Source organism: Labeo rohita, chromosome 9 (assembly GCF_022985175.1).
Source record: "Labeo rohita strain BAU-BD-2019 chromosome 9, IGBB_LRoh.1.0, whole genome shotgun sequence".
Classification (NCBI taxonomy): domain Eukaryota; kingdom Metazoa; phylum Chordata; class Actinopteri; order Cypriniformes; family Cyprinidae; genus Labeo; species Labeo rohita.
Window position 1 is genome coordinate 19,251,487 of NC_066877.1, and position 27,823 is coordinate 19,279,309.

General features: G+C 39.6%; 2 long non-coding RNA genes across 2 annotated transcripts in view; both read left to right on the plus strand.

The window, feature by feature from the left end:
- Positions 1 to 439: 439 nt before the first annotated feature.
- Positions 440 to 18,884, plus strand: LOC127171144 (uncharacterized). Its single transcript, XR_007828464.1, has 6 exons — positions 440 to 730; positions 5,202 to 5,444; positions 5,557 to 6,175; positions 6,240 to 6,301; positions 11,586 to 11,661; positions 18,841 to 18,884. It is a non-coding gene; the product is annotated as an uncharacterized LOC127171144 (long non-coding RNA).
- A 293-nt stretch (positions 18,885 to 19,177) lies between these two features.
- LOC127171145 (uncharacterized) overlaps positions 19,178 to 27,823 on the plus strand; it is a 51,687-nt gene continuing 43,041 nt past the window's right edge. The window contains exon 1 of the long non-coding RNA XR_007828465.1: positions 19,178 to 19,262. This is a non-coding gene — a long non-coding RNA (uncharacterized LOC127171145). The remainder of the gene's footprint in view (positions 19,263 to 27,823) is intronic.

Below are 27,823 nucleotides of genomic sequence, written 5' to 3' on the forward strand. Positions count from 1 at the left end.
TTCAGTAACATTTAACTTTTTTCAAAAGAATAGCTTGATTGTAGTTAACTGCTTTTTATCTTGCCTACCTACAAGCGACTTATGGTTTAGTTTACAAGTAGGCACTCAGACACTGGTGTATGCAGAAATATTGCATGATCATATTTGTATGCATAGATTTTTCAGTCTGTTTCTGTTTGCTTTGACTATTTGCCTGTATATGTGTTTGTGCTTGTTTACCAACAGATGTTTGTGTGTGCGTGTGTGTCAGTGTTAGCGTGTGGGAGCATGTCATCTGGGTACACTGATACACAGACACACGCACACACATGCCCTGCGTTGGCGCCCTGTGCTTGCAGTTGGATGGCGTTTGAGCTGGGGCCAGGACAAAGCTGTGCACTGGTGGACTGTCACTCCAGCTTAAATCTGCGCCCTGATCAAAGCCCTCCCCCCTCAGAGCTGGTCAGTCGTCCCCCCCCTCCTCGCCACTCTCCTCTCCCCAACCTTGACTCTTGACTCCAAGCCAGACGCCGAGCCACCGTGACACCACGCCACCACGGATACGCAGCCTGGCACTTCGGAGAAAGAGGGCGAAAGATCGTACCGTGAGATAGACGTGGCGCTGATGGTCCCATTGAGACACGTTCTTTATGAAGTCATAAAAGTGAAAGCTACGGGCAGACTGTTCATCTATTAGAATGACCTTCCTTTTGATGATCGGCCCTTGTCAGCGGTGATTTTTACTGCCCAGGTAATGGCTGTTTATACATACACGGTGTATATGGTCAATATAACCATGTAATTCCACATAACCATATAATTAGAATTATGCGGCCGTGTAGCATAATCCCTCTGGTGGGGAGGGTTTTACAGCATGATTGACATTTGAAAATAAATCTTCTTGTTGGGTGTACTCGCAGGAATTAATTACGTGCCAATTGTGTCTAACGTATTAATTTGGTGAGATTATACGAAGCATTAACCAGGCCCTTATTAGTCATGGTTATTCAGTCTATTTTCAGCCTTGAAATCTCATTGCAGGAAAGCCATTTTTGTTTCTTTTGACTTTTTTTAGTGATTTTTCCAGGATTAGCCCGCAGCATTAACTCACCCAGCATCCCCAAACTCCCATTAGAGGTTGGAGCAATCCCATCACGCTTTGCTTCTTTTCAGTCACTCAGCAAGGCGTTCGCCACACGACAGACTCGTGCACCATTACGTTCAGAGCACTGCGCGTGTTTGTCATAAAATAAATCGCAAATAAATGAATTCATAATTGGACGCGGGGCTCACGCTGGGAAACAAGCGCTGTGCCGATGATTAGATTTAGTTTTGTGGGTTTGTCGCTTGGTGGTGGCGATGCTGTACTATGCCTGTGTTTTATTTTTTTTTGATAGAGGGGGATGCAGAAGTGTTGCGGTAGGAAGTCCCAATTGCCTTGGGAAAACTTAGCATGTAGCACGCCTCTGAGCCCGTGTGGTTTGCTCTAGCTGCTAGGCTGTATACTGGGCTCTAGCTTTTTTTCTGTGTGTTTTTAGTCTAAAACAGCAGGGGTGATGTTTGGTATGTCCGGGGCTGTGGGAGGGTTTCCTTACAGGGTTTCTGCAGTGGTCATGGAATTTTTTTTTTAAGCTTCACTGCTAGAGAGTGTATACAGTGATGTGCTCAACCCGTAAATACTGATTACCGATGCCCAGTGAAATCAACAACACGTCAGCTTGTGATTTTTTTTTTACTTCTGTCCTTTGGAGAAAGGTTCATATTCCCTGACAAACTGACAAACCCCTAAACCTAAACTACCATACCCTTATTCCATTCATCTCCAGTCTACAGTGTTGACAGTTGTACACCTGCAGAACAAATGGCTGCTTTGCCATTTTCTTTCTTCATATGTCAATTTATAAGCATTAGGCAGCAAAACACGACATGGATGGAAGACAGATGTGAAGTAGGAATGTCCTAAATCTAACTTGGAATGGATTTCAGTACATTCAATACCAATCTTAAAGGGATAGTGCACCCCAAAATTAAAATTTCCCCACAATTCACTCACGACTCATGAGTGCGTAAGAACAGTTTATATATATATCTATATATATATAGGAATGTGTGTAAATATGAGGACAAAATATAGAACCGTTTCTACGCACTGTTGATAAATGAGGCCCCTGGTTTTTTCAAACTTTGCAATATGTGCTTGCATACATTTACAGTTTAGATGCTGTCAGTAGCTGGGGTTCCATCCAAAGTTGCGAATTTAACTTGGGCACAAAACTGGAATATCCCACAAAACATTGGCATATAAGCACAGTTTCCATCCAATAAGTCAAATTGTCCAAGTCCAAGCGCATCCTTCCATAATAAAAAGCACCTTACATGGCTCCAGAGGTGAATAAAGGCCTCCTGTAGTGAAATGATGTGCTTTTGTAAGAAAAATATCAGTATTTAAAATGTAATAATCAGTTTAATCTAGTTTGCGCTCACTGTTGTACACAGAAGCTGGTCTGGGCAGAGGACATAGGCGTTGTGCCGCTCCGAAGAGTGAGTAAAACAAAACAACGGTCACAAATTAGAAGTATACAATGAGGTTTTGTAAAGAAGAATGTAGGAGGATTTCAATATAAGCCAAGGTTTTCCTTTGCTAAAGTAAGGAAACTTTGCTTCCTTTGCTTCTGTAAACAAACATTGGTTTTCACAAGACTCACCGGTGCATGCGCAACCCATACGTCCTTTGTCATCCGCCCAGAATGGATTCTGTGTACAACAGTGAGCACAAGCTAGATTAAAGTAATCATTACATTTTGAATACGGATATTTTTCTTACAAAAACGCATTGATTTGCTACATGAGGCCTTTATTCACCCCCCCAGAACCATTTGAGGCACTTTTTTTTATTATGGATGGATGCACTTTATTGGACTTGTTTTGACCTGTTGAAGAGAAACACCTGCCTATTGCCTTGATGAAGCTTGAAAGAGCCAGGACATTTTTTAATATAATTCCGATTGGATTCGTCTGAAACAAGGAAATCATATATGCCTAGGATGGCTTGAGGGTGAGTAAATAATGGGTTAATTAAAATTTTTGGGTGAACTATTCTGGTTTTCGCAGAAGTCAAAAACCACATCAAGCAAGCATAAAAACTTTTTTTTTTTTTTGTGAATCAAGGGATTTTAGTGTTTCCATCACTTGTTTCTAATGCAATTCTTCAAAATTCGCTTAAAACAGGGTGATTGAAACACAGCTAGTGTGTCTGTATTGTACATTTCAGTGTATATAAGAATGCACAAAATATATATATATACTTGTAAACATTATCCATGAATGCTAATCAGGCTGTGTGGGAGTGGCTAGTCTGGTCGCTCTTGTTCTTCATCAGAAACCTGAAACTCAAATGTATTTCTAATGTGAGTGGAGCGGGGGGGGAGTCTTTGAGCAAATAGCAGGGCAGACGGGGTGTGTGTGGGTCGATAAGACCTATATTTACTGATGGAGAGAGGGCTACAAATCATTCATAGGAGGAGTTCATCAGAGCATTATAGATACACTCACTGATTCTCAGCTGGAGGGATTTGGGGGCCAGTCATTTTCACTGCTCCCCAGGGGTGAGAGCGAAGGTCACAGGCTACAGCCTAGACGAGATCGCAGAACGCTGCCTGGTTTAGGGTAAAGTTGAGAGGAGAAGAGAGAAATGGAGAGAGAGAGAAAGAAAGAGGGGGAGAGAAAGTGTGAGAGAGAGACAGTCAGAAAGTGCGTTCTCAGCGGGGTCAGTATTAGTGCTGTGTTGGTGTTTTTTGTGCCAAGAAAAAGAATAAACAGCAGAAAAAGAGAGGAAAGAATGTGGAAAAAACGGCAATATAGTACACACAGGGGGCTAAGAAGGGCACACATTTACAGTGCATTAACGGAATGGAGGGAAGAGAAGGACAGATAGAGAAAGACAAGTTTGACCATCTCTCCTCTAACTTCAGCTTGTCATTTGAATTTTAATTTGATGCTAATGTGACCTGTCTTGTAAGAGTGATCATCAGGAAAGGAAACAAACACCTGTGCAATCATGAGTGAGGTGAGACATGAAAGAGGGGCTCTGAAAACATTTTGACTTTAAAGGATATAAAGAATAAATCTTGCATGAATCTAACATTTATATATGCTGAACTTATTCCCCAGAGGAATATTTTATTACTTGGTAGTTGCTCTTTGTTAACCGAGTGCTCAGTTACATTTATTTTAAGTTTCAACACTGCCTACAGTTTTAAGCAATTTTGGAAGACACATCTGAGAGTGTATTAAATCCAGATTGGTTCCCTCCAAAATACGAATCCTAAAAGATGCAAAGGCAGCAAATGCACACACAGTGACATGAAATGCCATTTATATGGCATTTTTTAAAGAAATGTAGCACAAACCTTTAAGGAAAAAATAGCTTAGTGGGTTTTTAAATGGTGAAATCTAATTTGAAATGAATTTATTTTTTGAACATTCTGCTAGGACACCTGTGTGAACTTGAGAAGAACTGACTGTCATTGCAAAATTGGCTCAGAAAAATGTAGTCAGTGTCCAAATTCTTTCTGGGGGCACTTTGTACAAAATGAACAATCAAGAGAAAATGATCTATCAATGTTAAAGAAAACATGAAGAGTAATGATTGTCATGACAATGGCAAACATTAAGGTTTGATGTTTAGTTTACATAGAATTACTTAAAATATCTATGTTCTGCTCATAGTAGCACATAGACATGGTAGCAATCATGAAGAATATTTAAGATTGTGGCTGGCAACCTGAAAAATAGCTTCCAAGAAATTGCCCTCCCTCAAAAAAGTAATCACTTATGCAATTCATTTTCTTTTATTGTATTTTGATTCTTTAATTTCATAACCACACTAAATATTGGCTCCTGATTATTATTTTTTTTTTGGACCTTTGTTGTGAAGCCAATTTAGATACTACTGGGATACTGATTGAATACTGCTTGTACAGAACTATAAAATGAGTGTGGATGGCTCAGATAATTTGTTCTTGAAAGAACTGATAAGAAGTGTTTGAGGTAATGGTGAAGCCTGACTCTTGCTTACAGACTTTTGCTTAGGTGTCTTGGCAAATCTGACCACATTGTGCAAAATTGTTGAGATTTTCAGTGAAAGTCTTATTTGCTCTGCTCATTATTTCTTTTTTAATGAAAAGATCTAATTTGTGATTTTCTTTGTTTCATCCAAACAGGAGATAGCGTTTTCCCATTCTAATTTGGCCAACTTTGGGACTGCACTGAGGTTACTGGGGTCAATAGCGTAGGGATTGGTCTTTCAACAAGGGAGCCATGGCAACAACACACAGCATGTTAGCTGCCAGGTATCGACCTCAATAACTGGTGGTGCACCTTTAAAAGCTGCTGGAGCCCTGGCCCAGGAGCGGCCTAGATCAAAGGAGCAGTCCATCAATATCATCTTGACTGTCAGCCCACAGGTAACTCTTCACCATCACACTCAATCTCACCCGTTGATCAGAGACAAAACCACTGTCAGTTTGGATTTGATTCAACTTTAATTTGTCATTGCACCTTTGTTTTTTACCCTAGAGCACTGAGATACTCAAGTGGACCAAAGAAATGGAAAAAGAATGAGTGAAGATCTATGGAAAACAGATCAAAGAATGCTCTTTTCACATAATGGTTAAGAATTCAGACACTGCATTTGTCATTTCTCAGTCTTTTAAATTCAAGTTACTTTTGGCTAAATCGTAAAGGTCAGTTGAAACAAACACTCAAGACTGGATTTAAAACTCTTGTTGTTTAATCACTACCATGACCTGCAGCCCACCCAGAACATAGGTGTTACACGAGTCAGTAGAGATCTCAACTGGAGCGCTGCTTCAGGTATCGACCAAATGCTGCTGTCCACATCGATAACCACTGCGGTCCAGCCGAGTGTCTCTGGAGCTGCACAAACGAGGCAGATAAAGAGCCGCTTTTGCTCATCCGGGCTCATCTGAGCTTGTTTCCTTTCACGAACAACGGTTCTTGTGCGTTATTGCTGTTTCTTAGGATATTTTTAAGGTGTCAGTTACGATGTTGATCTGTTTTTCCTCAAACACAAAGTTAGGATGACTCATTACAGTGCTGCAAGACAGGCTGATGCAAACCATCCAAATAAACACTTCTGCTCACCCTGATTTTGCAAAGCAAGGCTTGTTTTAAGGTTGGCATGTTTTGTTGGTCCTGGAATAAAATTGTGTGTAAAAAAACCTTTACCCATAACCCAGGTCTGGGAACCATGCCAGCTTTGAATGGCCAAGGACTGTTCTAGAGGCCAAATGACTGACAGGTAAGCAACCAATCACATTTCATCTTCTGCTGCATCATGTTTAGGGACGTGGAAATGTGTCCATAATAACAGATCTCTTTGACGTATTTTAAAGAGCCTATGCCGCAAGCATTTCATAGTTCACATACTACAAAATCCAGTGTTTAGTTGATCCTGATAAATGTTCATTGTCACAGTTGTGTTAAAGAACGCGACGCGCATCTCCTGGAAGTTCTGTAGAATTCAACAGATGATCAGATGATGACTTCGAAACTCCTAAAGTGTTTGCAACTTTGTGTGCCATATGCATCAGACATTCAGCCAACAGTCTGTGACGTCTGAGGCTGAGACTACCCAACCCCTAACCTAACCTCTAAACCAGGGGTGCCCAGTCGTGCTCCTAGAGGTCCATCTTCCTGAAAAGTCTAGCTGTAACCCAAATGAAACACCTGAACATCTAATCAAAGATTTTAAGATTACTAGAAATTTCCAGGCTGGTGTGTTGGTGTACATTGGAGCTAAATTCTGCAAGACACTGCACCCCAGGTGCAAGTAAATGAGTAAATAGAAATAGAGTGGTGTATAGCGTAACCATAAAATCTTTGTTGTCAGGAATGTTGTTTCATCAACATGCCATGTTATTTTAAAGTCGGTAAGTATAGTGATAGAAAATGTTAAATAGCAGGTCACATGGTGTTTTAAAATGTCCTAATATTGTGTTGGAGTCCCCTACAACAGGTTTAAATGCATCTAAGGTCAGAAAACATTGTAATTTTCTCAGAATATACATTTAGTATAAAATCATTTTGCAATGATTTCGAAACAAATCGTTCGAAGAAGTTCTGAGCTTAAAGTTTGCAAACCCCTTCCTTCCATAAGCCTACTCTACTCTGATTGGTCAGTTGGTCTGTTGTGATTGGTCTTTACATATACAATGCAAGCGAATCTGCCCACAGCTAAAGTTTAGCTGCTTAACTGTAAACACTTCACAAAACAATAATGGTTGATAAGTTAGGTGAGTGCTAACGTGACTTACTGATGAAACTATACAGTTTGTAAACCAGAATATGTACATTCTTAATTACTAAACAAAGTAAATAGAATAAATAACATTCTTAGGAATTAGTGGGTTCACAGCGAATGATCAGAACTATTTCAATAAGACAGTAATATTGTGATTTACCTGGAAACCCAAAGCTGTACTATACATCACGTTAGCACAAAAAAAATATATTTTGAGCACTCACAGTCGACTCTTTCTTTTGAGAGACAGTGGGCCTCATTCATAAAACTTGCATAAATATGAGTAAGTTCTGAGTAAATTGCACATAAAACAGACCTTCCTGGATTTCTCAGTCTCATCCGGATTTACAAACGCTTCATAAATATCTGATTTCATAGTTAATTGTGTATGTTAATGAATTCCAATCATTAGTAAATAGGGCGCCCTTGCACGCTCATTCACAGTAAGCATAATTCCCGCTTATGAAGTACAGCTACACAAATTGTATCTCCAGGAACACAGTGGAATATTCTGGTCTACGTTCTCAGATTTGACTCCAGTATATTGCATAAATGCAAAAAAGACTAATAGGCCATATGCCTAACAATAAATATTCAATAACGTGTCCACCATGGACTTTTAGCCAGTTGAAAAAATGTCAGGTGCTCATTTTAAGACAACTAGCTGGTGGCGCTTGAAATCGCTTTGGTGACGCAGCGTTTTTCCAGCAGAGACGCTTTAGACGCTTTAGCCATCCACGGCAGCAATGTATTACTAGTATCTAATTTTAAAGTATTTTACTTTATATAAAAAGCAGTATCCAGTAATATTTACTTATTTGACGTTGTACAAGTAGGATGGTTGGTCAGTATTTGTCCCGCCCGTCCTCTCTTTACGGCTGGGTAAATAGCGACAGTGACGACACTGCATTTTAAAGTTATCAACACAGCAAAAAAAAAAATAAATAAATAAATAAATAAAAACTTCCAAAAGAGGGCAAGGGCAAATTAACTTGTAATTATTATGGCAATGTATCAAAATTCTGTGTCACCTGTTTGCCAGAAAGAACACAGAACATTTTACACATCATTTACATGTGGTCGGGAGCAGGTGTATATTTCTTTCGTACCAACTAACATTTTGAAAATACGAATATTTTCATAAATATCTTTTATATATTTATTTATATTTATCATGCACTTTTTTTCGATTAACAGCTTTGCAGAATGTTTACATTAAAGTATAGCTATTTTACACACTGCAAAAATATATTTTTCAAAAACCCATATGTGACCCTGGATCACAAAACCTTCTTTCAAAATTGAGATTTATACATCATATGAAAGCTTTCCGTTGATGTATGGTTTGTTAGGATAGGACAATATTTGGCTGAGATACAACTATTTAAAAATCAGGAATCTGAGGGTGCAAAAAATTCAAAATATTGAGAAAATTGCCTTTAAAGTACTTCAAATAATGTTCTTAACAATGTACATGACTAATCCAAAATTACTACATTTACAGTAGGAATTTTACTAAATATATTTATGGAACATGATCTTTACTTAATTTCCTAATGATTTTTGCCATAAAAGAAAAATCAATAATTTTGACCCATACAATGTATTTTTGGTTATTGCTACAAATAAACCCCAGCGACTTAAGACTGGTTTTGTGGTCCAGGGTCACATGTGACCTGCTCTTTAAGCAAGTTGTACATGGTATGAAAATAAGACTTTTGGTTTTAATTTGTAGTCGTCAACACTGAATTCTCTTTCAGTGATTAGCACATGCAGATCACATGGAACAATCAATCAACCGAATCTCACTAAGTCACTAGAATTTGTAGACTTATTGGTGTTTGCATCAGAGATACCATCTAATCGCCTGGTATTATCCTCTCCTTTCAGGTCAATTCCATCTCCCTCTGTATTTGCAATGCCTGAAAGTTTCTAATTAACATGTTCCAGCGTGTTGTTTTGCTCCTTCATCGCGTTCTAATTTGCCTAATGCTATGATCTCCCATTTGTGTTTTGTGGGCAAGCTAATTGAATCGCTTTTGATGTGTTTATATTTTTAGGGAGGGAGACCTGCGCGTTAGTTTCCTTGTGCAAACCGGTGCTAATTGCTAAATGAGAGCCAGTTAGCGCCAGCTGCTAATTTAGAGTAACGCAGAGCAGATAGAATGTAGTGGCGAACATGAGGGATGCGCTCAAGAACTGAAACTAAGGTGTGATTTGGAGTAAGGAGGCTTAATCAAAAGGCTTCTTTCTCCTGGGGGAAGGAAAGGGGGATGCGCTGCCCTCAGCTGGCACTTGCTGCTTTCCAATCCAAAGAAAAGTGCTTCAAATGCATGACAAAAATAATGATTCTCAAGTGGGAACTATTGTCTCTGCATTCTCCAGGAGATCATCTGACGAGCTTTGCTGACACTGCTTGACTCTCTTGTACCTTTGTTCTCGCCGGTCCACAAGATCGTTTAGTGGACTTCACCTCGGAGCCAGGCAAGCGTGTTTCACGTTGGGCCCTCTTCTAAGCAGCTCTTGGATGAAAGCGAAAGCCAGGCTTATTTCTTTAATTCTTTATTTCATCATTTTGTTCCTTGCAGCCGTGTTCAGGAAAAAAGGCTTTCCAGTAAGCTCCCATGGGACGCTCATCTCCTAGCTTCTGTGCTAATGTGGCGCTGTCAATTGAAGTGGTTTCTGCACCAGTCCCAGACTTGGCAACTCTTGTGGTACTTTTCCCTGTTGTTTTGGTCCTTGTTTTCTCTTGTGCATGGATACATTCATAAATAAATGCAGAGATCCTGCCCAAAAATAAAATCGTGCTCCCCACGTGCCCCCCCACCCCCAATTTTTTTTTTGCGCTGTTCTTTTTAAGTGTGTCGACAGGCAGGGGAACGGCGCTCATTTCATTAGCATTGACATTAGCAGATGCCACCGCAAGCCTCAGAACTACAAAGGCTCCAGGGTTCAAAGCCACCCTGCCTGGATAAACAGATACCCTGGAAAAAGAGAGAGAGAGGGGGAAGAAAGGAAAAGATCATCGTAGTTCTTGCGTGGAAGGTTGCCATGCGTTCTGATCATTTAGTGGCTCCTTGCTCGACGTTCACCCCTTTCACGCTCTCCCCCCAGCAGAGAGTTTATTCATTTAGATTAAGCCCCCTGCTGACTTTGGTACATCTGGGCCTTCGTTTTCTATTAGGAGTCCCAATCTGGTTCCATGTTGTTTAAATTGTGCAAAATCCATAGAGATAAATGACAACATCAGATCATATTTATATTAAAGGCTTTATTTATCATTATACACGTGTTTAAGAAAGATAGAGTGTGTATTTTGAGCCTTATTGTAGCCCTGGGAATTGTTGTACATGGGGATGGAGAGTAATTTTAACATTTAAAGGAGTTATTCACTGGTTTTATTGCTCTCCAAATTGGAAATATCTGTGTTTTTCTGCTACTAACCACTAAAAAATTCCCAGCCAGATTGCCTTCTGGCAAACACCAGAGTCTTGTGGTAATGTAATTCCTTTTAAAAAACATTTTGAAAATATTTTTTGACCAAGTTCCACTGTATAGTAATTTGTGAATTTTTGGTGCAATCTAAGCTTGTATCACATAAATGTTTCCTTTAGGGAATACTGTAGCATTTTAGTTGAACTGGGAGGTCCTAGGTTAGATCATGGGATCACGCTAGGGCACTCCCCTAAATATGATTTTAGCACCTTGCTTTGAATATATGCAGTGCATGTTTTGCATATCCCATTTTGCACATATGCCAAGTTCTGTCATGAAACTCTAGATGGCACAGGCTGATGTGTCCTAAAGCAATCTGATGATATTCTCAGCTTTAAACTACTTGGAAAAATCTGATTGGTTCATGTTGCATGATAAATGGCTGGTTAGCATTCACTACAGCAGTTCACAGCACACTTTGAGTTCCTCTGAAACCCTCCACCTCCCCAGCTCCACCTGTACAAATCTGCTACGGGTTATTATATATGCTACTTGTGCAGAAGCATAATGTCTTAAATACTCACAGCACCGTATCGGCGTATGTATTGGCAGTAGCAAGTACTGTACTCACTTTGAAGCAGCAGTAATAATCCCATCCATTACCATGCTAATTACTGTTGTGATGTTGTCATGATAGAAATCTATATACAAATACTATAATTTAAATTTTATTTAAACATTTTATTCCAAACATGTTTTGTTGGTCCTGGAATAAAGTTGTGTACAAAATAAATAAATAAAAATAAATTCTAACCCAGTTACTTTACCCATAACCCAAACCCCTCAGATTGATGGCAGAAGGTCCGGGAACCATGCCTGCTTTGAATGGCCAAGGACTGCCCAAGAGACCATATGACTGACAGGTAAGCAACCAATTATGTTTGATTTTGTGCTGCATCATGTTTAGGGGCGTGGAAATGTCCTCACAATAACAGACTGTTGTGTAAAACTGTCGGACGTATTTTAAAGAGTCTATGCCATGAACCTTTCGTAGGCTAGTTCACATACTTTTGAAAATTTGTCATGAAACTCTAGACGGCACAGGCTGATGTGTCCTGAAGCAATCTGACGATATTCACATCTTTAAACTACTTGGAACAATCCGATTGGTTCTCTGAAACCCTCCACCTCCCCAGCTCCACCTGTATAGATCTGCTATGGGATATTATATATGCTACTTGTGCAGAAGCAGTTTGTCTCAAATACTCACAGCACCGTATCGGCATATGTATTGGCAGAAGCAAGTACTACTTTGAGTCACTTTGAAGCAGCAGTAATAATCACATTTATTCTAAATGCTAAAATCTTCTGAGAGTTGTCATGATAGAAATCTATATTCAAATACTGTAATTTAGATTTTATTTAAACGTTGTTGTACATGGCCATGTGACTGACTCCATCAGAAACAAATTTCAGTTCGTACGATCCCAGAACCCGATTGTACTCTGTAAATTAAATTGTCATCCGATTGCGTACATTTTATCTCAGTAGAGCCATGCAAATTTCCTTTTACAGATGTCACCCTGAGAATTACCGTCTGAATAGTGCTAATGTATGTGTTTCTGAGGGGGCATGAGCTGTGGCTCTAATATCATAGTATTGTAGTGGCCTAGTAATAAAGTGGCTTGCCTGATTTCCATACACAGTGTTTGCAGTGATTTAGGGCTTGATGAGAGATGATTAGGTGACAGGCTTATAATGAATAACTGTGCGCAAGAGGGACACAGAGGAGGACGCGTTGCTCCTCTCCCCACTGTTTACGGGATCTGTGAGATTGCAATCTAATATGTGATTAGCCCCTCTGTTATTTATTCTTCAATTTGGAGGGATTTCTATGTTTTGATAATATAATGTGAATTATTTATTGGCCTAATCTCTGAATTTCTTTTCCTCCGCATGTTATTTTGCTCCCAAAGATATGTCATCAGAGAATGCAAAACAGAGTTTGTCAATACAACCGAAGGGGTTGCACAAGTCAGTGACTATAATACATTTTCTTTAGACTTATGCAGTGAGACTTTACTGCTAGCGTTGAGAGCAGGAGTCCTCCTTTGAGCCATTTCGATGTCCCATCTGACCCGGTCTTAAATTAAAAGCGTCTCTGTGTAGCCATGGAAATTTGTGGTAATTAGACCTATTTAGCTGAGGTTAATCACAACTGACATGAGCAGATGAAAAGGCGAATAGTAAGTGCTGTCTATGCAGCTGGTAACCTGCACTGAACTCAGTGGGTAATTTTGTTCGCACAGTGCCTAACATTTATGTTGAGTGTCCAACACTCAACACTGCTGCTTTTACGTGATACTGATGCATAAAAACCTAGGCTACATAACCTGCAGTAGTGGAGAGCTTTCTGACCTTGCATAGACAACAATGTAACTACGTTTAGGCCCTGAAATGAAATAGTCAATGTGACATCAGTGAATTAACCATAATTTTATGCAGCTACGAGAGTAATTTTTGTTCGGAAAGAAAACAAAAACAACTTTTTCAACAATTTCAGTCTTTGACACTCATTCGCGACAATATCTAAATAAGCTATTATGCAATTTGTAATAAATCTTTTATTTTACATTCAACATTTTAATGTTTAGTGTATAGTTTTTACTACTTGAAATGTATATTTTAAAATGTAAGTTTTCAATTCAGGTAAATTATACTAGACTTCATATATAAATAAGTAGTGGTTTATTTCAGCCTCACAGACTGAATTTTGGCAAGTGAGAGTTAGTTTAGATTATTTATTGATGGATGTATACATTAACATAATGATTATGGACTGTTAAATGCTTTATCCACAGACAGGCCACTGAATAAAGTGTACACATTTCAGAAGGAAAATTATGTTTTAAACATTCATGATGTGTTCATGATGTGAGCTTCAGCAGTTGTAGACCTACGTAAGGAATGATGTTACTGCTGAGTGACCAGCATTTCACACTTTTTTTTTTTAATGTCTGTAATAAGAACCTTACAGTACACGTCACCTCTTTACCTACGATTACTGAACTGTAGCTTCATTTTGGGCTTGATTTTTCGTATATAGGAGATTCTGGATCTCCCTTGCCATCACAAGAAGCCATCTGAGGCCTAATGATCTGCGGCCATGTACACAGTTTATCTTCAGTCCAGCAGTGTAATGAGTGGGAAGAGCTCCACTGAGTGGGCCCGCTGGGCCAAGGGATTCCATTAGCACGAAAATAGTGTGGCCATTTCAACTTCTTTGTTCACAGCTCGGCAAACAGATGTTTTCTTGCGTATTCATCAAATTGCCCAGGCGCATAAAGCGGATGATGCTTCTGGATATAAGTTAATGCAGAGATGGATGCCTGTGGGAAGTGGATTGAGGGTCATCAGCAAGAACAGCTTTCAAAACCACAAAGCATGCAGATTGTGAGTCTATATATTGGATTTGCTGTACTCGGTAATTGTTTATATTTTAGAAAACAAAAATTGGTTGTTTATGAAGAACAAACAATAGGCGTTGTGTGTTAAAATGTCAATTTATGTGATGAATGCATGCATAAGGGTGGACACTGATGCAAATAACAGACTCGATTCCAAATCACAAGGTTTTGGCTCAGTTTTACTTGTTTTAGGTGTGTTTTACTGTATTTACAATGTCCATTTACCTTACTGCTTTTTATAATTTACAGCATTAACAGTTTTTGTGCATGTGTTTCAGACAGATTTAAACTGGAAACCTGTCTTTTTAAACTATTTATCAATAGCACATGTTCATAAGAGTCATTTGTTTGTGAATCGGACTACATTGATCACGTATTAACGTTTATTTTTGCTTGCAGCCCTTGACTGCTTGGATGGAGCCAATATTCCTTTATTTATATATGTTTTCTTTTCCTGGAACCTAGTGAAGTTGAAAGTTAGAACAACCTGAAACGGAGGAAAATAAGTCATAACAGCTGGTGGAATAGATATTGTGAGTCTGCAATATGGAGAAAGCTGTTAGCATATTAGCAAGTGAATCTAACTAATTCATAATGTGTTTTCCCCTGTTTAATGTCCATGAGGGTCCCACCATGTGCATATATTGATGAGCTCAAATGCAATCTGATGCTATGCCTGTGCTGTCAACACTTGTCGTTGAGGTTTGGCGGAGCTTCCCCAAGTGTAGTGCTAATGGAGGATGCTAAAATGAGATAATTAGGGAACCAAATAATGCTGCACTTAGACAACCACTGGGGGTACAAAGGAAGGCTGCGTGTGTGTGTGTTGGTGCGGAAGCAGTGGCTAGGAGACTGAAAGAGGGATTAACAGAACTGATTTAAAGGGATTAGCAAGTCCCACCGAATCCAAGGAGCCGCTAGAGCCCCCTACCACACGCTCCTCAACCCGTAATCCTTTTCAAGTGTGCCACAGAATTGGTGTTCCCTGTAATCTGCCCGATTCATATGATGAAACCCAATACACTTGACAACCTCTGTGAACGGGGGCAGACGGAAAACAATGACTGTAAAATGCCGCTCAGCCAAAGCTGGATTAGTACAGCTGCAAGTGTTCCACTGGAGCTCCGTTCACAGATGGACTTCATGGAGGTGCTTGCGTCAAGAGCCTCCGCATGATACCACTGTCGTTTTTGCCATGGATACGACTTGTCGTAGATCTGTGATATATGTCTCTGATTGCGTTCATACCTCATGCTCAAGCTAAAAGGGAGGGTGTAGATCTATGCTAATGTTCCTCATCCATCATGTGGATATTAAATGGCAATCACTGCTGATAAGAGGGGCCTGAATGTGCCTACAGCCACTTAGAAAACAAAAGGAATGTGTGTCCATCAACAATAATGGGCTGGGGATGTATATTCAGTATAAAACATACATTAGTGCCTCAAATGGAGCTGGGAGGAGGCTGTCCATGCTATTTGAGCAAAATGGGAAATTTAATTACACGACCATTTGGCACAAGCAATGGTAACATCACTTGAGGCACTGCCAAGTCCCATTCCCCTTCCCCTATCCAAAGGGAAGGTTTCGAAGAGGAGTGATTGGATGGCTTGAAGACCAATGGAGTCTCAGGTATCGCTTTAATGCGATGGACTGGAGGACTCGTGGTGCCTGTGGTAATTATTTTGCTGCCGTTCTGTTGGGAGTCGGGTGGCGGGGCAGCTGTAATTAACGCTGGGCTGATGGATCCAGTGACTTCCTGCTCAAGGCGCACATCAGGGATGGCACGAGAATAAGAATAAGCGTCGTCTCCAGAGGGCGAAACCTCCATACGTTGGACCTTTAAGTTATTACAGAGATGAGTGATAGCCCATATCCAGATACGAGGCGAATGCAAACTCAGTTTTAAAGGGATAGTTCAGCCAGAATTGAAAATTGCCATAATTTACTCAAGCCATCATGTCATTTCCAAACCTGTACGGCTTTATTTATTTTGTGGAACACAACAGGAGACTTTAGGCAGAGTGTGCACACTAGATTCAGTGGACTCGTCAAATTGGCTACTTTTTAGGTGCATTTATGGTGCTTATTTGTCATTTCTACATCTTGATATCTTTTGTCCTCATTCGTTTTCAAAGTACACTGTAACAAATTACTGTGAAGTTAACAGTAAAAGACTGTAAAAATGCTACAGTAAAAAAACTGTTAAATGGTTAACGGTACGATCCCCTACGGTATACTGTAAATTGCATGTAACTTTATGGTAGTGTGCTATTTTTGGAAGTGAAAAAGAATGTATAATTTATGTATATGAATAACCGTAAATTGACATTCCCAGAATTCCCTGCGTTCAATTTCAAATTTGATGTTTTTTGTTGGAATAACAATGTTTCTTCTTAGTTTTTTCACTAAACATGATGAAGTTTAGTGTTTGTCTGAATGGCAATGTGCACTTTCTATATATGTTAATATTTAAAAGGTGCTTGTGACAGGCTTTGGCTCATCATGTGACTCTCATCAACACCTGCTTTTGGTGGTTATCAGTGTATTACAAAGGTACAAAACAGATTTCAGTACTTGCAATAGGTTGGTATATTAACATTATATCAGTTAATGAAATTACGGTATTTAAATGTAAAATTTAAGTTAGCGTTTGACATTAAAAAGTATATAAATTGTATTATTTTAATGAAAATGACTGATCTTTACGCTAGATAAGACCCTTCTTTCTTGGCTGGAATCGTTTACAACCGCATTTGGGATCGTTTGAAGCCGCATTTAAACTGCATTTTGGAAGTTTAAAATTGGGGCACCATATCAGTCCATTATATAGAGAAAAATGCTGCAATGTTTTCCTCAAAAAGCAAAATTTCTTTATGACTGAAGAAAGAAAGACATAAACATCTAGGATGACAAGGGGGTGAGTACATTACATGTGAATGGACTTCTCCTTTAAAACCGTAAAACCAAAAATGGTGCGCTTTTTTATGGTAACATTCTGGCAACCACAGCCACCGTTTTTTTACCCTTAAATTTTACGTTTTTTTTTTTTTACTATATGGAAAAGAGCAGCATAAATATCCTCCTAAACGTCATTTCTGTATCTTGATGCTAGCAACGTCAAGGTAATGGTTTTGATTGCCAAGGAACTGATCAAATGTATACCTGGACTTGCCTTTTTTCTTCATATTTATTTTATATGAAATTAACCTGTCATTAAACTCCCATATCTATCTCCAGATGAACACACAAGTGCACTGGCCACAAACTGAAGAGTGAGATGTTTAATTGATTCGGAGGTTAACGATCCAGGCTTAGCATTGCGCTGTTAGTTTTTAAATGTCAGATCTCTCAAACCTGCCCTTTGTGTCAGCGGCAGAGAATGAGAGCGTGTGTGCATGCATGTGAACAGGTTAAGTTGTAACTATCTGCAAAGGTCTGTCACAGAGCACATTGTTACAATACCAGTCAGTGGTTCAGCCTAATAACACTGAGCCTAATTCATGTATGAAATCAAAGCCATCACAACATTTGAAGCACTACCCTTGTGACAGTAGGGAACTCTTTGGTCTTTGCTCAGTGTCCTCAAAATGTCAGATTTTTATCTTTTTCTAAATGTCCACCTAACGCCGTGGAGTGGAAGGTTTCAGGCCATAGTGAGAAGAATGTTCCCGTGGTTAAGCGCTGTCCTTTGCTTTGAGGCTTTCTGGATAAAAATTGAATGTAATGGCCTGTGAAGGTGGGTAGAAGAAAAACACATCCAAGTGATCAGATAATATCCTCAGCAGTGTGGTCACAAGCTTTGCTCAAACCTATATTAGAAACGTTTGTGTCATATCAATGCATGCTGAGGATTTAGAAAAGGATCCCAGGGTGAAAGGAATCAAGGGTTGTTCGCTGGTTTTATTTTACCCCTGTCTGGTGCTCAAAGGCTACTCATGAGGAGCTCGGCCGTTTCTATGAAAGATCTGTCTGCATGGAATGTCTTGCCTCTGTTTCCTAATGAGTACTTATTTAAACCACTCATACACACTTTAGACATTGAAGCAGAGACTTCCAGCAGATATGTAGGCACATCATCCTGGGATATGGAAACACAGAGTCTTGTTTTGACATGATAGTGTTAACCAGGACGGCTTTGGAAAGCTCAGGGGCCACAAAGCAAGATTCTTTTAGCCTCAAAAGCTGCACTCCTTGCTTTTATAGTACTGTTTTTATATTTATAAATTGCTTCTGTTTCTGCCTTTTTTTTTTTTTTTTAAATCAAACTGCATAGCGCAGTATAAATGGTGCAGAAGGATTATGAATTGTTCAGAACTGGTCTGAGAATGCCTTTTAACTTTTCATTACAGCAGATTTCTCTTCCAGATATGTCAGTTAAAATCAGTTCCAGTGTAATTCAAATTTGTTGTTAGACAATTCTTAAATTCTGTTTTTTCTCCTCTAAAATAAGAAGCCATGTTTGTGATTGCTTGAGGTCCATGTGCCGAGTAGTGCTGCTCTAGTTTAAAGCTGAATATGTTTTCTCCAAAATGGGATGTATATCATATGTATAGACTGAACTAATTGCTGCGTTGTTATGGTCAGTGTAAAATTGTCATGTAAGTCTCTAATTGCAATTATTTTATGTTGCAGTGTAGTGCTTCAGCCTGGTCAGTGTGATCTACAGTAGAAGAGGCGAGTATTACCGCTATATTTTACAGTGTACATTACTTTCTTCGACACAACAATTATGGAGATGAGATTTTCATCCATGCGTTCCAATTGCCTGACTGTGTTTTCATATTAACGGCATATTGATCTCAGATTGCTGGAGCATGTTATTTGGCTAGATACATAATGGCCATCATGGCTCCATTTCTACTGCAATGGTGTCATCTGCCTTCTGAGATCATAAGATTGGAATATGCAGGTTTATCATGCTGGAGGCTCTTGTATATGCACTGATCTCACAAGCTCATGTTGTACTTTTAGGCTGTGTTTCATATAAGGTCTGATGTTTGGCAGAAGATTGGAGGAGAGTGGACAAATCGTTTACTGTATGATGTGCAGTGTTGGTGAGTGTTACTTTTAAAAGCATGCTACATTACTGAGTTACAAAACAGTTTTTATTTTCATATTTATTTATTTATTTATTGCAGTGCAAACAGTTTGATGTATAATGGGTTTAGCAGTGCTATGCATATGGATAATATGGAGTAAATCATTTAATTTATTACATTTTATTTTTTGATTTTATTTAATTAAAAATAAGAAAAAAATTGTCAAATCACGAAGTCATTAAACATTATGCCAAGCGGGTGTAGAAGTCAGTATTTTATTTGTTTTATTCCTGTATTGTGTTGTGACATGTCTGTCAAGCTGTTTGAGACAGCAGCTTTTAATAGAAGATGTGTTCTTGCATAATTTTTTTTTTTCAGTTGTAGTCTACAGTGCCTTGCAAAAGTATTCATACTGCTTCTTTTTTTTTCCTTCATTTTTTTCATGTTTTATGTTCCAGCCTTATGTTAAACTGCTTTAAATTACTTTTGTCCCCAAATCAGTCTACACTCCATACACCATTATGATAAAGCACAAAACAGGTTTGTAGCAGCTTTGCAAATTCATTAGAAATAAAAAATTGAAATGATTCCATTGCATAAGTATTCATACCCTTTTCTGGGACACTTGAAATTTAGCTCAGGAGCACTCATATCGCTTGTAGATATTACTACACTTCGAGTGGAGATAACCTGTGGCAAATTAATCTGAATAAGTATGATTTGGACACCTCTCAGAAAAACTGAAAATGCATATCAGAGCATAAACCAAGCCCTGAGGTCAAAACAGCTGTAGAGCTCAGAAACAGGCTTGCGTCAAGGCACAGATCTAGGGAAGATTTCAGAAAAAAAAAAAAAATCTGCTGCACTGAAGGTTCACAGAAACATCTAACTTCCATTATCTGTAATGGAACAACTTGGAACAACTAGGACTCTTTCCTAGAGCTGGCCTCCTGGCCAAACTGAGGAACTGATGGAGAATGGGCTTGGCTATACTGGTAAAGCTGATGGTCACTCTAGTTGAGCTCTATGATCATATATGCAGATGAAAAAGCACCTAAAGGACCCTCAGACTGTAAGAAACGAGATTCTCTGGTCTGATGAACCTCACTTCCAAGCGTACTGTTTGAAGGAAACCAAGCACTGCTCATCCCCTGCAGAGTACTGTCCCAAAATGAAAGTGTGCTGGTAGCAGCCTCATGCTGTGGGTCAGTCTTTCATCTGCAGGGACTGAGGGACTCGTCAGAGTAAAAAGAAAGCTCAATTACCAAAAATTTGAGATAGCCTTATGAAATGACTAATGAAAACTTAGTCTAGAGCATCCAGAACCTGGAAGACTGGGCAGAAGTTTCACCTTCCAACAGGACAATGACCCTAAGCACACAGCAAGAGTGGTTTATAGACAACTCTGTGGATGTCTTTGAGTGGCCCAGCCACAGCCTTGGATTGAATGCAACAAATATTCCTGGAGAAACCTAAAAATGTCTGCCCCCATCCAAGCTGACAGAGCTTGAGAGGTGAAGAGGTGAGGCGAAGAATGGCAGATAATTGCCAAATGCATATGTGCAAAGCTTGTTGCATCATACCCAAAAAGACTTTAAAGATGCTTCAACTAAGTACTGAGTATGAATAAGGGTATGAATACTTATGTAATGTACTTATTTCAGTGTTTTATTTTTAATAAATTTGTTACAAATCAGTGTTTTGCTTTGTAGTTATGGTGTATGGAGTGTAAATTGATGTGGGAAAAAAGAAATTTAAAGCAGTTTAATATAAGGATGCAACATAAAAAGTGAAAAAATTTAAGATGTATGAATACTTTCGCAAGGCACCGTATGTATGCATGCAGATTGACGCCTTTGACGGTTGTGTAGTATCTAGCACCATGAGTGCCACATTTTTATGGCTGTGTCAAGTGAAAAATATATTATTTTAAATTGGGTCTCGGGACCTCTGTGCCATTCTGCTGCATATCGTCCAGCTGTGTTTGAACACAAGAACGTATTGGGGATGATTAATTGCATGCATTTTTCTAATCATGTTTTTTTCTTTTAATTAATGAATTTAATTGACAGCTCTACTTGTAATGCTGTACCCCAACACTGATGATGTGTCAGATAGATTCAAGAAATGACTCCTGATGTAGTTTGGTTAGTTAACATAGCTGAGAGCTGCATGCAAGCAACATGGGTATTTATAACCCTTACAGCAGAATGTTAGACATCGATGGATCATCCTCTGCACAGAAAGTGAATGAGGTAGGGCAAATTAATTGAGACAGCGAGAGATCAGTGCAGTTGCTCAGCCTCAAGGGCGAGTGGCCAAATTTAAGTCAGATTCCATTGAAGACGCCGTGTAGCCTAATTATTCTGGGCTTCACATCTGCTTGTGTGTCTCCGTTGCTTCTTCTGTCTTTTCAGTTTAGTGAACCTTGGAGGCCCCTGCCTGTTCTGAAGAATCCACCCACCCACATACACACACACACACACACTCACACTTGCAGACAGTAATGAGAGGCAATCCGTGAGAAAAAAAACGCGGCAAACTACCCACAGCCACTGCAAGTTTCCTTACTGTTCATCGGCAGAACGCTTCCAAACTGCATTCCGCCTCCACACCTCATGTCTCTTCGCTCTGCCTGTCTTCCCATGATCCCTCACTCCTCCCCAACCCCCCACCGCCCCCCCTTCTCCCATCCTCCTCAGCACAGCGCTGATGTTTCCAGCATGGCTTGTGGGAGATGGAAGTTGTGAAAACCTCCCGATTGGCCTTGCAGAAGGAAGAGACAAACAAAAGGGGAGCTGAGAGTTGTTTGAAGCCTGTTGAGAGGAAAGAGAGAGAGAAAGATGGCAGAGATTGAGGAAGCTGTAGAGCAGGGGCTCAGCTGCTCCCTGGAGGGCTGGCAGAGGGTTTTCGGGCAAGGGAGGAGAGATCTGGGTTGTGAGGAGCGGGTGAGAGAAGAAAAGCGAGGAAGAGAAGCATAGCTTTGCCCTCGGTGACTGGCAGCGCAAATTGACAGAACTCTGTCGTAGCCACGTTCTCCATCCAAGGCCGGGATGAATTTGTGTCGTCCCCTCTCACGCTCTTGTTAGTCAGCCTCCAGAGGGAACGGCTCCGCCACGCGCCAAGAAAAGAGAGCTCAAACTATGACTAAAACCGTGTCTGAGCTAAGCGGGAGAATGCTGACTTCTCTCTACGAGCCGTTTGAAGCGAATAGTACCGGCTGGAGCATTTCTTACACTTATAGATTAGGATTGTGGTTAAGCCTCGACCGTACAGTTTCTTATTTTCTCAAGAAAAAGAGCCCCGGGTCTGTGCTGCTACTGCAAACTCATTGTTTCTCAGTGTATTACACAGCCCTTTTAGCCTCTGCATCCCCTGGGCCGTGTCACCTTGTCCGTTTCTGTGCCCTTAACTCATGCTGAGGCCGAGGTTGACTGCTGTGAGCGGCTTATCTATCGATCCCGCCGGAAATCCAGCCGCGTTCGAGAAAATATGTTACAAATTGCATTATGATGATGAACATTTTCCTCCGTAATGCTAATGCTATTATGCAGACAGCTCCATCAAATTCAATCAGCAAATGCGTGAGTCTAGAGCAGGGCTGCGTTTGAAACACAAACATTGGCAAGTGGGTTCAGTAATTTTGTGTGTACTAAGGATCCATGATAAATTATTAATGAAGTATCTTTAAGATCATAGCTGTCATTTTTGGTGAGGATGTTCACACCACATTTTTGCCATAGGCAATTTTGATTTTATGAGAAAATATTCTATGAGAAATATTTTACAAGTTGGTGATTTTGTATGAATTTGTACTATGCGAGCTGTACTAAAACTTTTTTAGAGCGCCATTCTCTAGCCCTAAACTGTTAGTGAGCCGTCAGCAAATTATACAAATACATATTCACCAATTTGCCAAAACTTGCTGTAGCTTGTGAATATATCAGAATAAAATACAGAATAAGCATTTGAAATTATTCATAATAGCTTTCATTTTGCTAAGGTTCACACTGTGAACCTTAGTGCTTAGTTCTGATTTTTGCTCAGATCTGATTTTTATAGCTGTTCATATTTTTGTTTTAAATGTGGCCAATATTAGATTTCCAGTATGAACAGATCATGGTTCTGAAGTGTCCCGCATGTGCAAAAGAACAGTCGTACAGGGTTGCCAGGTTTTCTCAACAAAATCAGCCCAATTCCTACTCGAAGCTAGTCAAAAACTAGCTCAGACGTGTTCCGGGGGGTAAATATCGCGTTATAATGGGGTTGTTTCAACCCAGAGTTGAAAAACAACCTGCGGCAGCAGTGGAAAATCAAGATGTTCATGTCTTCAGTCGTAAAGAAATTGATTTTTGAGGAAAACATTTCAGAATTTTTCTCCATATAGTGGACTTCTATGGTGCCTGCAGGTTTGAACTTCTAAAATGTAGTTTAAAAGCAGCTTCAGTGGGCTTCAGCCAAGGAAGATGGGTTTTATCTAGCAAAACAGTTGGTTATTTTCTAAAAAATGTGACAATTTATATACTTTTTAACCTCAAACGCTCGTCTTGTCTAGCTCTCCATGAACTCTGTGTATTCTAATTCAAAACAGTTAGGGTATGTCAAAAAACTCCCATCTCATTTTCTCATTCAACTTCAAAATCATCCTATACCGCTGCAGAAGTACCTACCCAGTGTTTACAAAGTGAACATGCAAAGAATATCAAATGCTCTTTACAAAAAAAGTTAAACCAGTGATGTAGATGTTGAAGTTGGAGAAGAAAATGGGATGGGAGTTTTTCGACATATCCTAAATGTCTTGAACTGGAGTACACATACACGCAGAGCTAGACAAGATGAGCATTTAAGGTTAAAAAATATTGTTGTAAAGTTTTTTAGAAAATAATGATCGTTTCGCTAGATAATACCCTTTTTCCTCGACCGGGATTGTTTAGAGCCGTTTGAAGCTGCATTTAAACTACATTTTGGAAGTTCAAACTCACGGGTGCCATAGAAGTCCACTTTAAAGAGAGAAATCCTGAAATGTTTTCCTCCAAAAGCATAATTTCTTTACAACTGAAGAAAGAAAGACATGAACATCTTGGATGACAAGGGGCTGAGTACATTATCTGTACATTTTTGTTCTGGAAGTGAACTTCTCCTTTAATTACTGTGTGTATGCAAAATCTTTGAAGTGACTCTCATGAGCGCAGAATCTTGACAGTTGTTGATCTAGAGTGATACAGAAGTCACATGAATTCAGACTGCAGTCGCATTGCAAGATATCGGACCTGCATTGAATTTAGTACCATGATGGATGTGGCACAAATCGGAATTGACAAGATCAGATTCCTTGTGGTTTGTGCTGTTCACACTTTCATGAAAAAAACAGATCTGGGTCACATGTGAGCTAACAAAAACAAACAAATCTGATTTGGCCACATTTGCCTGCAGTGTGACTGTAGCCTTAGATGTTTGAATTAGTTTTTGTTGTGTAGTTTTGACTTGGCAAATACTTCATTACAGGCTACTGCATACTACATACTATAGATCATCTGGTTTAAGTGCTGTGTACTTGCGAATGCTTTGTAACAGTGGGATTGTTTCACTGAACACTCCGAACACTCACAAATCCTCACAAAATGTTCCTATCATATATTTCATCCTCAACCCTCTATTCACATCCACCAAGACTGTCTTCTGTCTGACAAATTCCCTACATGTAGTCGAGTCTCTACATCTTCCTCACTCTCCTGGATTTCCTCTTATCTCCTCTGCGTGATATACATCCAGGCAGGAAGCTGCAGCCTCTCAGATTCTATCGCGTCCTGTGTGCCTTGTTTGAGCGAATGACTGAACCTTAGCCCTGTTGAAGAAAATGAGATCCGGTGCTAGGCCAGAGAACGAGAAATGTTATCTCCGAGTTGGAGGGCCCAATTCACCAGTCCGTCAGTGTTTACCTGCCAGGTGACAACATGATAAGACCCTTAAAGCTAAAGAACAGCCCCTCTCACTTCTCCTATCATTCTGCCATCAAACACTCTGACATGTATTATAAGAGCATTTAACCATTAGCAGCCATTTGTTGCTTAGAAATTTATTGGGAGGCTCAAGAGATCGTAAAGGGCATATGGTGTGGCTTGCTCTGATTAGAAATGTTCAATTTCTTCTGTTGCTCTCCAACTGTTGTAAATCTCTTACAGCATTCAATTATGACAGAAATGTGACCCTAGACCACAAAACCAGTCATAAGTAGCACTGGTATATTTGTAGCAATAGCCAACAATACATTGTATGGTTCAAAATTATCGATTTTTCTTTTATGCCAAAAATAGGGTGTTAAGTAAAGATCATGTTCTGTGAAGATATTTAGCAAATTTCCTACTGTAAATAATAATTATCAAAACGAGTTTTACCGTTTGGGTAGCTATAACTGGGTCATTTAGAAAAGTGGCGTGGTCAAGTGCGTGCAAAAGTCTAGCATCTATTTTTATTAAAGAACCTCCCCCCCCCCCCACAATGTTTCACACAACAATATTAAATGTTTTCAACATTGAAAAAAATAAGAAATCTTATTTGAGCACTAAATTAGAATGATTTCTAATGGATCATGTGGTACTGAAATTCAGATTTGCCATCACAGGAATAAATGACATTCAAATATAAATTACATTTAAAAAGAAAACTATAGTTTCTGAGGACAGAAAGTATTTGACGACATACGCATTCAAATCACATTTTGAAATCAGTCAGACTTAGAACTTTGTTTGTAATATTTGTTTTGAAATCCAACTCTAGTCAGTTCTTTCATCATGTGAAGGTAAAAAGCATAACCTGATTATGCAAGCATTACTTGTACTTACTGTGTTCATATTGTACTGCAAAACACTTTTGTTGCTATTGAGGTGGGATACAGGTAGGGTTAGGGACAGGTTTGGTGGTATGGGTAGGTGTAAGGGATGGGTCAAAAATGTAGCTATAAATGTCATTAAAATGTACACAATAAGTGCATTGTTTCAAATGATTAATTTAAATGCAAGTACATCGTAGTTAAAGCCACCTAATCTAAAATTGGACTGCTTATTTTTATCAAAACTACTGAAAAACCCCATTTAAGGGGTTTACATGATTTTGCACATTGACAGGTTAGGCATAACTGACATAAGACTGCACATGCAAACATGCTCAATAAAACATTGCATGATTAGAACGCTTGTTGTTTTTGTTAATTTTCTACACTAAACAGAATTTAAATAAGAGAGTAAAAATGGTGTGATTAGCACAGCCCTATGTGATATTGATAAATGCACAAAGAAAGGGAATGAAGCACAAAAAAAGCTTTGTTTTCAACATAATTACAAATCAGTCTGTGCAGAAGGGAGTCTGTGTTTTATTTATGCTCATCCAGTTGTTTTTGTTGCACCCCCCACCCCCCCACCATGCTGCTACCAGTCATGTTATTGTCAGCTTGTGTCTTCTGGATGTCTCTATTGATCTGAGATGTGGTGTTACTGGAATCCTGTTGTGGCCCCAAGCAGATACATGCTGAATTGGCTGTGACCAACCGGCAGCTGAAAATCTGGAAGGATGAAGTGCGGCCAGAGGCAAGTGGAAAAAAAAACACAGTGAGCAGGACCACATGATCACATGCACTTTTAATTACTCAGTCTTTGAGGGGGTTTTTAGCATCTGTGTGCATCAAGCTCAGAGGAAAAACAATATGGGATTACCTGCGGGATGGCGTCCGGGCTAGACAGAAGTCTGCTGTCGATACTCAGGGACAGTCTGTGAAATCTCGCTTAAGGGGACATCGTACACCAAAATAACAGGGCTTTTCTAGTGACAGAGGCCCCACTGGGGACACTGTAGTTAAGAATGAGGGGGTGAGAGAGAGATGAGGGAAGAAAGAGATGTTGTAAACATTCTTATCCCACTTGTCCTACTGACATGCATGCACACGTATGTTGTATTATCATGAGTGCCAGTGAAAGAGAGGACACACATTACCAAAACACTGTGATGTCTGGAGGACTTTACTCCGCTGACGTCTGGACTGGTCTCCCGCTGAGCTCTGGGGCTGGCGTACACCCACCCCTTGTACCCACCTTCTCCACCCACTCAGCCCATCCTGTAGATGGAAAAAGAAAGAGAGGGAGGGATGGACTCTTTGTGAATAATTTATTCCACTTCTGTGCCTGACTGCTAGTGTGTAGCCAGGCAGAAAGAGGACAACAGAGTCAGGACAGTACCAGCTCCGACTAACAGAATGGCCCACGATTGGCATAACCCATATGACATTTTTCTTTCCAAGGCAAAATGTATTTTATATATACACCAAATATGTTGTTAACTGTGGCTTAAACGATTAGTTCACTTCCAGAATTACAGTTTCTTAAAGATGTACTTACCCCCATGTTGTCCAAGATGTTCATGTCTGTCTTTCTTCAGTTGAAAAGAAATGAAGGTTTTTGAGGAAAACATTCCAAGATTTTTCTCCATATACTTCATTGGAGATCAATGGGTTGAAGGTCCAAATTGCAGTTTCAGTGCGGCGTCAAAGGGCTCTACATGATCCCAGCTGTGGAATAGGATCTTAT